This window comes from Eubalaena glacialis, chromosome 7, assembly GCF_028564815.1.
Source record: "Eubalaena glacialis isolate mEubGla1 chromosome 7, mEubGla1.1.hap2.+ XY, whole genome shotgun sequence".
In the NCBI taxonomy this organism is placed as follows: Eukaryota; Metazoa; Chordata; class Mammalia; order Artiodactyla; family Balaenidae; genus Eubalaena; species Eubalaena glacialis.
In genome coordinates, this window is record NC_083722.1 from 27,811,186 (window position 1) to 27,825,318 (window position 14,133).

Genomic DNA, 14,133 nt, shown 5'->3' on the forward strand with positions numbered 1-14,133 from the left:
GTACGTACTATGTCTTCAATCCCAAAGATTATAAAACCGAAGCCAATGAAACAATAATTTATGTAAGAAACCTATATAAGAAATAAGAAAGAAATGTATGTATGTAAAGCAGTAATATGATTGTTTTTTGACTAAGCTCTCTTGATTTTAAAAATGGTCTAGTTAGTAATGTTATGTCTTTGTTTTGTCGGCTAAAAAAAAATGCACAACCTAAAAGTTGAGAATCGTGTTCTATTTGGTAGACTTTCCGAGGACATAAGCCCGGGAGACAGCCTCTCAGAGAGTTCTGAGGGACTGCTTGGAAGAGGTAAGGGAGGAACCAGGATATACAGGAGTTTTGCAACAAAGACCAAGTAGTCAGAACATCAAAAGATTACTGTTAATGAAAGAAAACCAGACATCTCAAGTTAATGAATTTAGCACTTTTCTATGTATGGGAAGATGCAAGAGTCTGGGCTCATTGAAATCATTCCTTTGATGTGCACCTCAGCTATCTGGGGCCAGTAGCCTGTTCTTCCCCATCCTGAGTCCCCTCAGGTGCACCGCTGGGGGTGGCTGCAGTGCCTGAGGGCTTGCTGATAGGCATCCTGCTGTTTGCATCCTGAGCTCCTTCAGGGCTCACCCTCAAGAGAACAGGTAGTGGCTAATGGCTGCAACATCCTTTGTTTACTGATATGGCAGGCGACATGTTTCATTCACAGTTTGAATATTCTTATGCTTAACTTCTTTTGCATGTTTACTATTTGCAACAAGAGTTCAAATGCTATCTGACCAATGTCTGTTTTGTATAAAATTTCAGTGGATTAAATCTTATTATAAAATAAAGCATTTGTCTTTTTTCTTTGGTGGTTAGAATTCATTTTAGTAACAAGCACACGCACACACATTACACACACGTACACACACGTTCCTCATACTTAGTCCATACTCAATTCAAATAAATTGTTACTATGTATTCACTGCAAAAAAATCAAGTTAATGTCTCATGTTATAGGGTACATTTTGAAGAACTCAGCTTTAGAAAAAGGTAACTGACGTAGTCATACAAAACCATTTATAGGGAAATAACATAAAATTTTTTTCTCTCTGTTAATGCTGAAGATTTTTCTTCTATTTCTGGAGTCCTGGTCTCTTGCCAGGATGCGCTTAAGTATCAGTGAGGCCCTGCCATAATTAACAGGACTTCAGTTCCTAGATGCTAGAACTGAAAAATTATAATAACAATTAATTATTTAATATGTTATTGCTCTGGGAAAATAGTGTAATTTATTTGTAGATCCTAAGTATTTTACTAGATAAATAGGTGACTTCTTTCAAACCTGCATCAGTTTCTCTTCCAAATGGGCTTTTTGAAAAAGTTCACCTATAAAAGTCCACTGTCCCCACTCTTGCTGATCATCACAAAGAATCATTTTCGACACCAGGATGTCCCAAGTCCTCCTTGTTCCTCTGATCATAAGGCAACATTCAGAGGGTCTCCAGAGAGTTCATTTGGATATGCAGGCCAATAGGTTTCAAAAAAAACATTTATTCTAAAGTGGCTACTTGAATGCTCGACTGGGCAGCACGTATACTAAAATTGGAATGATACAGTGAAGATTAGCAATGGCCCCTGCACAAGGATGACACTCAAATTCATGAAACATTCCCTATTTTATAAAAAGGGGGGGGGGCACTTCCCTGGTGGTCCAGTGGCTACGACTCTGTGCTCGCAAAGCAGGGGGTCCGGGTTCGATCCCTGGTCAAGGAACTAGATCCCACATGCCTCAACTAAAGATCCTGCATGCCTCAATGAAGATCCCACATGCCACAACTAAGACCTGGCAGAGCCAAAATACAAAAAAAAAAAAAAAAGATGTATGGAACTTCCCGGGCGGTCCTATGGTTTAGACTCCGTGCTCCCAATGCTTCAGGGGGCACGGGTTCGATCCCTGGCTGGGGAACTAAGATCCCACAAGCTCTGTAGCGTGGCCAAAAAAAAAAAAAAAAAATTACATTAAAAAAAAAGATACAAACTATTATGTATAAAATAAGCTACACGGATATATTGTACAATACAGGGAATACAGCCAATATTTTATAATAACTAAAAATGGAGTATAACCTTTAAAAATTATGAATCACTATATTGTACACCTGTGACATATAATATTGTACATCAACTATACTTCAATAAAGCAGCTCCTTGATATTTTTGTAAATTGTTTCATCAACATAAATTCAAATGTCAGCTTTCTGCATATTTTATTGGTATCCTCCTAAAATGAAACCTATTAAAGTATGACCAAATGTCCTCAGAAAATACTTGGATACTTTGCTCAATGCCTCTTTGAAATAACTAGACTTTCCACAAGTTTTTATTTTGAAACAATCTCAAGCTTTCAGAAAAAGTTAGAAGTAGAGTACAAGGAACTGCTTGTTTCCTGAACCTTTTAAGTTTCTGGCCTCATTATCCCTGAATATGTTAGTATGTATTTCCTATTAACAAATATTCTCTCAACCAGAATATAATCATCAAAATCTGTAAATTAACATTGCTAAACTAAGACCATTGTTAGCTCGGGCTGCCATAGCAAAATACCATAGTTTGGGAAGCTTAAACAACAGAAATTTATTTTCTCATAGCTCTGGAAGCTGGAAGTCCAAGATCAAGGTGTTGGTCAATTTGGTTTCTGGTGGGAACCCTCTTCCTGGCTTGTAGATGTCTGCCTTCTCTTTGTGTGCTCACATGGCCTTTCCTAATTGTGTGAGCACAGAGAAACAAGAGAAAGCTCTTTGCCTTCTTATAAGGAAACCAATCCTGTCAGATTAGGACCTCACGCTTATGACTTCCTTTAACTTTAATTACTTCCTAAAATCTCTATCTCTAAATACAGTCACATTGGGGGGTTAGGGCTTCAACATGAATTTGAGAAACACAATTCAGTCCATAGCAACTATCAAATCCTGAGACCCAATTAAAGTTTCACCAAATGTCCCAATGATGCCCTAAACAGCAAAAGGATCCAGTTCAGAATCACATTTTTGCCTTTAGTTGTCATTTCTCTCTAGTCCCTTAGTCTGTAACAGTTCCTCAGTCTGTCTTTGACTTTTATGACCTTGACACTTTTGAAGATTATAGGCCGGTTATTTTGTAGAATAAAATAGGAAGGTCAGGGGCTTCCCTGGTGGTGTAGTGGTTAAGAATCCGCCTGCCAATGCAGGGGACACGGGTTCGAGCCCTGGTCCAGGAAGATCCCACATGCCGTGGAGCAACAAAGCCCGTGCGACACAACTACTGAGCCTGCGCTCTAGAGCCCGTGGGCCACAACTACTGAAGCCCACATACCTAGAGTCCGTGCTCCACAACAAGAGAAGCCACCGCAATGAGAAGCCCACGCACCGCAACGAAGAGTAGCCCCTGCTTGCCGCAACCAGAGAAAAGCCCGTGTGCAGCAACGAAGACCCAACGCAGCCAAAAATAAAAAAATAAAATAAATTAAAAAATAGGAAGGCCAGTGGACTCCATCATTTCCTTAACTAACATACAGTAGTTCTATTTACTGACATCCATTTTACTCAACTCATGGAATTAAGCAAACTGTCTGTTCTATTACTGTAATCATATTATTCAAACAAGTATATGTTACCAGTTTACTTAATAATTGAATGATGCAATTTTAGCAGCTTGCCAATATGGAGTGTTTCTAAAACACCCAATTCAATACTTATTCATGTTTTACAAGTGCACTTAATGTGGTGGTAATTTCTATGTTGACTTTATCAGAAAGTGCAAAGTTTGGGAGTTCCCAAGACCACACTCAGTTTCAATAATTTGTTAGAAAGATTTACACAATTCAGAAAAGCTATTATGCCTGCAGTTCCAGTTTATAATAGCAAAAGGATACAGATTAAAATCAGGTGAAAGAAGCAGCACATAAGACAGGGTCTAAGAAAGTTCCAGACACAGTCTTCCAGTGGTCCGCTCCCAGTGGAGTCAAGCAGACTGGGCTTACTAGCAGCAATGATGTGTGGCAATGTGCATGAAGTACTGGCAACAAGAAAGATCACCCAGCCTTGGTTTCCAGGGTTTTTATTTGGGCTTTGTCACATACACTTGGCCGGTCACCCATGTGGCTGACCTTAGTGTTTACCCTCCAGAGACCAGCTATTACCACACAGCCAAAGACCACACCATAAACCATATTATTACCAGAGACCATCCAGGTGGCCCAAGGTTCCCAGGTAAACAAATACACTTTATCAAGCAGGATATTCCAAGGTTCAGGGGTTACCTCCCAGAAGCTCAGAGCAAAGGCCAGACCTCAAACAATTATATGTTATCAGTTTACTTAATCCTTATTTGAATGATGCATTTTTAGTAACTTGCCTATATAGAACCTTTCAAAAACATCCAACTCAATGCTCACTTATTTTATAAGTGCAATGAATGAAAGTGGTCATTTCTAGATTGGCTATATTAGAAAGACTATAAAGACAAGTTGCTAAAACAACAACAACAAAAAGAAACAAAGAAATTGCTCTTGCATCAGACAAGAGCAACATATAAAATAAAATAAACAAGACAACAATCAAGACTGGGAAGTAAACAACACAAAAATCTAGAAAGATTCTTCATTCAGATTGCTTGTCTAGTTTCTTTCTGTTATTTAAAGAATCTGAAGCTGAATATCTTAGACAATGCACTTTTTGTGTAATTTATGCCAAGAAGAAGATAGGAAATTTCAGTCAGCAGACCCAAGGGTAAGCCCTTGACCTTACCACAAAAAGTTGATGAATGAATGCATGTGTGTGGATCTTTATTCTATAATCCTTTTTTTTCAGTTTTTAGCAATTTTTTTCAATAATATGTCAAACATTAGATAATAGGGATTTGACAGTGTTGAATTTTACCTAAGCCCTGTGCTTCTGGAAACAGGGAAGTTTAAAGGAACCTCACAGTTCACTGAAAAAAAGAAAAAGAAAAAAAAAAAGCCTTTCCCCATATGATTAGATAAGACTCACAAAACCCCTTGTTTACCTGTGACAAGGCCAGGCACAAATTCCTATGCTTTGCCTCATAACTTATTTCCTAAACTACTCATTTCACTGACCAATCAGAACAAAACGCTTGTTAGACAGATTGGTTAAGCTTCTCTCCTTCCTCCAGAGCCCTGAACTTTGGCCCACACCCAGCATGAGCCAGCAGACAACGCTGGCTTGGGGTGGAAGGTGTGAACATTCTCTGACACTATCCCACCTGTCACCCCGCTTCCACGCACCCTGTCCTTCCTGGCCTTGTTCACCCCTCTCTGTACTCCTAAGATGCTTGCAGACTTCATTATGAACGCAGTATTCACCCTACTACAATAGTCCCTTTCCCTGCCTTGCAATAATCCTTTTGAACTAAGTCTCTGCTTTCTCAGTTGGTTTTTTATTTGACAGATGTGACTAAATGTTGGGGCTATATAGATTACAGGTTACATTTATGTAAGGGAAACTAGGTTAAAATTCACACTGAGGCAAGAAAAATAAGGTAAAGTTCAAGAGTGAATATGAAAATGAAGTTAGGGACCCACTCATTTGCTTTAAAAATTCTCAGGGGATTTTTAGCTGAATATGTATATAAATATATTTTTTTGTCATGTGAATATTCTTAAATCTAAAAATGTTATATGTATATATTTTATATATATAGTATGTCTATCTATGAACCTAAAATATTTTTTCTTTCTTTCCTTCTGTCTGTTCTTTATTTCTTTCTAATTTTCTTCCTTATTTCTCTTTCTTTTCCTCTTTTACAGACTAGAAGGCCTCTCTCCCCTCTACTGCTTTTTTTGAGTCACTACCCAGTTGTCAGCCAAATGCTGCCCTTCCTTGCCCCCCTTTCATGCTTTCCATGCCCTTTTAATTTCAGGCTTGGGCACAGGGCACAAAGCCCCTCTCCCTGAGGTCCACCCCTAAAACATAGCCCAGCTCTGAGGCACTGAATGCTTTTGGTGTGTTTATGCCTTATCCATTCCAAAATCACTTAAAGTAGTAAATAATACCATTTGGATTGATTGGACGATTTGATTAAAAATCTCAAACTCTACTCAGATGGCCTATTTCTGGAATTCTTTGTATTTCTGGTTCATGTCTTAAATCTGAGAGATTAGTTTTTAATTATTGACTAAAGAAATTGTGGTATATGTATACAATGGAATATTGTTGAGACTTAAAAAAGGAAGAAATCTTGTAATTTGCGACAGCATAGACAGAACTCGAAGGCATTATGCTAAGTGAAAATAGATAGAGAAAGACAAATAACATATTATCTCTCCTTGTGTGGAATCTAAAAATATATACACTAAAAAAAAAAACAAAAAACTATGTTCATAGAAACAGAGAACAGATTGGTGGTTGCCAGAAGCAGGGAGTAGAGAGTAGGAGAAATAGGTGAACTGTTTTTTGGGTGGGTTTTTTTCATATTGGTTTTGGTTTTTTTTTTTTTTTTCTTGGTATTTTTAGTTTAGATAAATTGAAAAGAAAAAAAGATAGAAGAGTTCATCACCAGAAGGTCCATACTACAAAAAATATTAAAGGAAGTCTTTCAGGCAGAAAGAAAATTACACCAGATGGAAACATAATACACAAAGGAATGAAGAGCACTTGAAATGGTGACTATTTGGATAAATATACAACTTTTAAAAAATTTCTTACTATTTAAGTGCTTTAAAAGAGAATTGAATGCTTAAACAACAACAACAAAATAACAATGTACTCTGGTACTTATAATATATGTAAAGTAAAATGTGTAAGAACAGTAGCATAAAGACCAGAGAAAAAGGAATGGACATATACTATTGTAAGTTTTTATACTATAAGGAGTGGTATAATATCACTAGAAGATAGAAAATGATAAATTAAAGGTGTGTACTAAAACCCTAAAGCAACTACTAAAATAACAAAACAGTTTTATAGCTAATAAGCCAACAAAGGCGATAAAATCAATTTATATTAAAAAAAAAAAGATAATCCAAAAGAACAGAGAAAAACAGGAAAAAAAGAGCAAAAAACACATAACATAAATAGAAAACAAATAGCTTAACAATATCACATCAAATATAAATGGGCTAAGGGCTCAAATTAAAAGACTTATCCTTGTCAGATTAAATAAACAATACAAAACCCAAATATATGCTGCCTTCAAGAAGTACACTTTAAATATAAAGACAAAAATAGGCTTAAAAGTAAAAGGATGAGGAAAAGATATTCCATACTAACACTAGTCATAAGAAAGCTGGGAGAGCTGTATTAATATTGGACAAAGTAGATTTAAGAAAAAAGAATATAACTAGTTATAAAAAAGGTAATTTCATAATAATAAAACAATTAATCAAGAGGACATAACAATTCTAAATATTTATGCCCCTAATAACAAAACTTCAAAATACATGAAGCAAAAGTGGATAAAACTGCAAAGAGATATAGGTAAATCCACAATTATGGTCAGAAAAATCATTACTCCTCTCTCAATAGTTAACAGCTATAGACAGAAAATCCCCAGCTTTCTTCACTCAGATCTTAGGAGATAAGGTTGAGTATATCCAGCAATTTTCTTTATACAGTCAGAATCAGAGCAATCAAGAAACATTTGATTGCTGGTCAGCTATCATCATTTCCAGGTGCTATATTAATCAGAGCCAGATGTGTGAATCAATACTGGGAAGTAGCAATATATTAACGAAATTAGTAGCCCAGGAATCAGGGAAACTTGAATTCTCTCAATAAATACATGACCTTGGGCAGATTGGTTAACTTCTTAAGCCTCATTTTTTTCATTTGTAATATTGGGATAATAACAGCATCACTAGGATCTATTACATATTGCATTACCTATTATTATATAACAATTTGAAAGAATCAGCTACAAGTCATTTTAATCCCTGACACACTCCCATTTGGTCTGATAGGAATCTCTTTTGTGTCTCTCCCTCCGTCCTTTGTTTTAGAAAAAGAGCTTAGTTAATGGGAACACTGTTAAGTGTGGCTATCACAGAAAAGATGTCGCTGAAACTAACAGTCACTTTCTATGCAAAGAAATACAGCCCTTTGTTCTGTGCCTGCAGCTGCCTCTTTTAGACTTGGCTCAAGAAGGTTTTCGTTAGTGCCTGCCAGACAGGATTATCTGGGATTGTGTTCCAGCAAGCCAAAGTCATGCCAAGCAGAGGAGTCAAGTAGTTGTATATATTTAGTATCATGGCATGAAGCCACGTGGTATAAAGAACACTGCAGCAGGAGCAGACCTAAGTCCTAATCGTAGCTCTATTAGGAGGAAGTGCATGACCCTTACCAAATCTGAACTCTCTGGGTCTAAATTGCATTACCCATAAAATGACAGAATTTGATACGCATGGTCACTCAGTTTCCGCAAATTCTGTGTTACTAGGAATGACTCTCTAGAAACAAAATGTTCAGAAGACTTCAATCATTCATTTATTGACTTATCCTGCATTTATTGACCAGTTTCAATTCAGTAAGTGCCAGGAGCTGTTCTGTTCTAGACATTGGGGATTCCATAGTTGGGGGCAGCGGGTAGGAATGGTCAGGGGAAGAGTCCTTGCTTTCAAGAATTTTTAATTCCTTGGAGAAAAAGAATGATACACTAAAAGGTAAATATATAATATAATGGCAACCAGTAAAAACTTGAGGAAATATTGTTATCAAGAAGGCAATATGTGAAAGATTGTTCAATCCAGTCTATTAATATAGTTCCTTTTTCATAGTCATTCTAACACAAAAGGAAAGATATTTCTTTCTTGATCAAGTCAACTAGAATGAGCTATCTCCCAGATGCATGGTTAAAAGTCAGTAGCATAAAAAGGTAGAAAATTTAGTGACAGCAAAATGAAAGAGTCAACTCTGACAGAAGGGGATACAGACATAAACAAATGAAAGTGCTCGTCAGGGGACAAAAGAGGGAAAAAAAATGAGAAATGCCAGGTATAATTCTAAGTATATTTCAGGAGCTGTGTATCTGTTCATTCTTAACTCGTCACAACAAGTCAACCATTTATGTATTACTATTTTCCTCAGTTTAAAATAAAGAAAAGAAGGCTCAAAGAGGTTGAGTAACATGCTGAAGGTCTGTGCTAGGATCTGCACGCAGTTCTCATTAAGTTAAAAATCAGTGCTCTTTCCCTGAAACTCTTTTAAGAGAGTGGAAAAGTATGAGCTCATCATTGTATAAGAACCTTGAAATTCTTGGTGTGACACTGTTATGTGACCAACCAGACACAGATCATGGTGTATCTTACCAAATACCATTAGTTGTACTGTAAAAGTGTAGATTTCACATTGAGGATTAAACATGTTGTATTTCTCTGAAATTTTAAGACTAATCCCTGTTTTACATGAAAAGAAAATCCCTCCAGCCTTTATTGAATAAAACAGATGGAACTGATAAGCGAAAGGGAGAAAGGGGGAAGGAAGCTCACATAAGGCAAGCTTAAAGTGTAGGGCTTAATTCATGTTAATTATAAAAATAGATGGTTGACTATAGCACAGAAAAAATACTATTAGCAACACTTTCATGTTTGTGATTTGCATTGAAAACTGCTGATTTTGTCTGGTTGCAGTCACAAAGATTTCTATTTTTTTAAATAATACTTCTACTTAAAGATAATGAGTGGACCTGAATCTTTCATACTTCCAATTCTGAGCCTGATTCTTATTTTTATCTTAAATATTAAAATCTTCATGACCAAAGCTTCCAAGCGACATTTTCCTCCAGGACCCAGACCTTTAACAATTATTGGAAATCTGCACATCCTTAATCTGTAGAGGCCATATCAAACCATGCTGGAGGTAAACAAATAAATAATTTTTCATTTAATTCATGTTTATAATTTCCTAAACCATTTTTACCCTTGTGGGTTTATTAGCATGTATGTATTTAAAACTGCTTCATATACAGCATGTATAATGAGGTAATTAGATAAGATTCAAAATGAATAGAGCTGCTTTAAATTTAATTTTTACTTTTTAAAATTTGTATATATAAAATACTAGTAAATCTATTTTTATTATTTAAAGTGGTATTTTTATCCTAACGTATTTATGACTTGCGAACCTTATCTCAACTATTTCAATCCACTTATTTCATATATACCCTACTATGAAGGAACTGAGCTGTGATCATAGTCTTACTCTAGAAATTTTTAGTTAAACTCAAAACAGTGTGTTCAAAAGTCACAGCTGATAGCATGGCCCCAGAAACTGAGACCCAGAATTTAGTTTTGAGCTTGCCATTAATTAGCTGTGTGAATTTATGTAAAAAGTTGGTCTCTGTTTTCTTATCTGTAAAATGAAAGGGCTAGACAACATACTAGACCAATTTTTCTCCAATTTCCACTTCAAAGATTTTAGAGTTCCTGACTGGGGGGTAAGATGGAAGGAAGGAAGGAAGGGAAGAAGGGAAGAGGGAGGGGGAAGAGAAATTTATAGTTGAGATTTGGCTGTAAATTTCAATTTTTAAGCTCTAAAAGGCAGATACTTTAAATTGAGTTCTGCTACATTCTATAACTTCCTAGTTTGAAAAGCCTAGCAGGAGATATACTGAAGAGAAGACCAGTACTTTACCTCAATGGGCAACATAATAATAATAACATTTCATATTTGTATTGTAGTTTTTATTTTACAAAGGGCTGCTAGGATTCCACTTACTTCTCACAGCCACCCTAGGAGGAAAATAGGGATGATATTTTTATCTCAATTTTACATATAAGTGCGACTCAAAGCGATTGACTTATTTAGTAACTAAAAAACCAGGACTTGAGTTTTCTGATCTTCTGAAACTACTTTATGGCTTTTTCTCCTACATTCAAAAGTCACAAAACACAAAGGTTAATTCCTCAGAAGAACACTTTCTTTCAATAGTGTCCTTCATCTAATTCCATATGCCCCAATCACGTGTGTTTGTTTCCTCAATATTCCTGTCCTGTGCTTATATATTAACCAGCCTAATCTCTTTACTACTTAAGTCTTTCATTTTTTTTTTCTCATTCCCATCTCTGTACTATTGTTCTGTGCTAATTTCACCTATGGAATGTGTTCTCCCCACTTCTCCCTAAGCTCTGTCTACCATTTTTCTTCTTTAAAATTTACCTCTCAGGACTTCCCTGGTGGCACAGTGGTTAAGAATCCACCTGCCAATGCAGGGGACACGGATTTGAGCCCTGGTCTGGGAAGATCCCACATGCCGCAGAGCAACTAAGCCCGTGCACCACAACTACTGAGCCCACTTGCCCTAGAATCCAAGTGCCACAACTACTGAAGCCCGTGCGCCTAGAGCCCATGCTCCACAACAAGAGAAGCCACCACAATGAGAAGCCCTCGCACCGCAACGAAGAGTAGCCCCCGCTCGCCGCAACTAGAGAAAGCCCGCGCGCAGCAACGAAGACCCAAGGCAGGAAAAAAAAAAAAAATAAATTAAAAAAATAAATTTAAAAAAAGAGGACTTGATCTTTTTTTTAAAATGTACACTTTCTGGAACATTCTGAGTATTAGAGACGTGACGAGTCTGCTTGGTTAAGAGATCTGATCATTCTCCCATCACAGATTACTGCATCAAGTATCTTACAATGCAGGGATTGTGAATCACACCAATAAATAGTTCATTATATGGCGTTAGTAGATTCTTACCATCTTTGTCATCTTTCACCTGTTACACTTGTTATGCACGGAATGTGGATGAGCCACGAGTGAGCAAGGGGTGCTCACAGGAATCCACTTAGGAAATTGAATTTTAACAAAAGAGGACTGTCCGTTATCACAAAAATTATAAAGCACTAAATAAAACCTTAGTATTTATTCTGAGCCATGTCAATGCACAATAGTGCTGCAATTCAATTTTTTACATTTGCAAGTGAAGTTGCTATCTTCTAGAATGTAAGAAAAAGGAGCCTTGTCAATTCCCATTTTTCAATAATACCACAGACAGTCGACCATATTATTTCACTTTGGACTCTGTTAGCATAAAACCGCAGGTTTACTCTAAATACACGTGCTAGGGAACACTAGGTCGGACAACTATGATGACTAATTAAAAAAATTTTTTTTTAATTTATTTGGCTGCGTTGCATCCTCGTTGCTGCACGCGGGCTTTCTCTAGTTGCGGTGAGCGGGGGCTACTCTTCATTGTGATGCTCGGGCTTCTCATTGCGGTGGCTTCTCTTGGACGCGAGGGCTAAAGTAGTTGTGGCACGCAGGCTCAGCAATTATGGCTCACGGGCTCTAGAGCACAGGCTCAGTAGTTGTGGTGCACGGGCTTAGTTGCTCCGTGGCATGTGGGATCTTCCCGGACCAGGGCTCAAATCCGTGTCCCCCGCATTGGCAGGCAGATTCTTAACCACTGCGCCACCAGGGATGTCCCTATGATGACTAACTTTAAGCATGGTCTTTTATCTCTGGTATTTATTAAGTCATCTGGGGTGGGGGTGGTTAGGAATCCCTTTGTCAATCTGACCAAAAACATAAAGCGTGTCTCTCAGAAAACGAATACACTGACAAACACACTAAATTTAGCAAACAGTGAACTTTTTAATGGTCAGGGAATATTGGATTTAAGTGGTACTGCTCTGTAAGACCTATGGACAGTCAGCCTTTTAAAAATTTAAAACAGAATTATTCTGATCCTACAAGGAAACGTTAGTAGTAAATTTAGTATACTACATTGAACCAGAATAGTTTGACCTGGAATCACCTGGGATTTTGCAAGCAAAACACATAGATTGATAGCTCTGACTGTAAAGCCAAATTGTTTTTATGTCTCATCTAACCTCTAAGTACATATATGGCCACAGGTATAATATGCAAAATACTCTGGATACATAGAACTTATTGTAAGTCATCTAAATATACATTGTAAGTTACTAAATTCCAATAAATGAAATCCTGTTGTCTAGTCTGGTCTGCCACTGTTAGTTGAGGTAAAATCTAAGTCTATATGAGATGCTATTTCTATAATGCTTTCAGAAACAATGGTATCATTTCCAATATCCCAAGCATTACATATGTATATTTAATTTACTCTGTTGTTTTTTATTCTTTTAGCTTTTCAATATGTTTCCTGTTTTGGGATTCCTCCTAAAAAGTTATAAGTACTCAGGAATAGAGATGAATTATTTTCCTTGATAAGGATGACTTTCCTCGATTACCATTATAAATTTGACAAAAATGATCCAAGAAGTTTCACTGATTCCTTTCTGGTGAGACAGCAGGAGGCAACAGCATTTTCTTCTGAGGTTACCTTAGCCTATTGTTTATTATTTGATTTAATTAATAGCATCTGGAGGAAAAATACTCCTTTCAGAGAAGATAACTAGACTCAAGTTAATAATGACAGATTTGTACACTACAAAAATGCTATTTATTACATTTTGCATTCTTAAATATTTTCCACCTCTGTTCATGTCACTCTCTGAAAAAACCAAGATATACAGAAGATCTCAGATATGTTAGCTTTTAGAATTAATATTCTTTTTTCTTTACAACCTTGAAAAATATGTTTCAATTGACAAACTCGAGAGATCATTTAAGTTTTTTTTTTTAAGAAACAGTGCCAGGAATATTCCAATCACTCAATTAAAAACTTATTCCCAGTCTTCCTAAATGAGAAACAGACTTTCCCATTTTTTAGAATTATGTATCATTATTAGCATCTGGAATGGGCTTTATCCTAAAATTCTGCACAACATTCTCATAAAATAAAATTCCATTCGATTGAGGGAAGAATGTAACACTTTGTTTTTTCAATTCACTTGAGGTTATTTGTGATGGTTGCCCAGGATAAAATTATTTCATCACTAATGATTCCTCTTCCTCTTTCAGGAGAAAGATACATCTACTGACTTTTTCAGTGGTGACAATTTGGTGGCACTTGTTAGTAATCTGTTTGCAGTAGGTACAGAGACCACAGCCTCCACGCTGCGCTGGGGGATTCTGCTCATGACGCGATATCCTAAGACCCAGAGTAAGTCTTCTAAAATTCAGAGCATTGTCTGAAGGAGAGGAAGCAGAAACTCTTGGACTGGACAATGCAGAATTCTAGAGTTGCCCTGATACCTTAATTTGTACCCTTGAGGATAGTTTGTACCTTTAGTCTCCTTGTGA

At 36.7% G+C, this 14,133-nt stretch overlaps 1 non-coding gene across 1 annotated transcript; it reads left to right on the top strand.

Annotated features, from left to right (window-relative positions):
* Positions 1 to 1,549: 1,549 nt before the first annotated feature.
* On the top strand, positions 1,550 to 1,657 carry LOC133095877 (U6 spliceosomal RNA). Its single transcript, XR_009701731.1, has one exon. It is a non-coding gene; the product is annotated as a U6 spliceosomal RNA (small nuclear RNA).
* Positions 1,658 to 14,133: the final 12,476 nt, after the last annotated feature.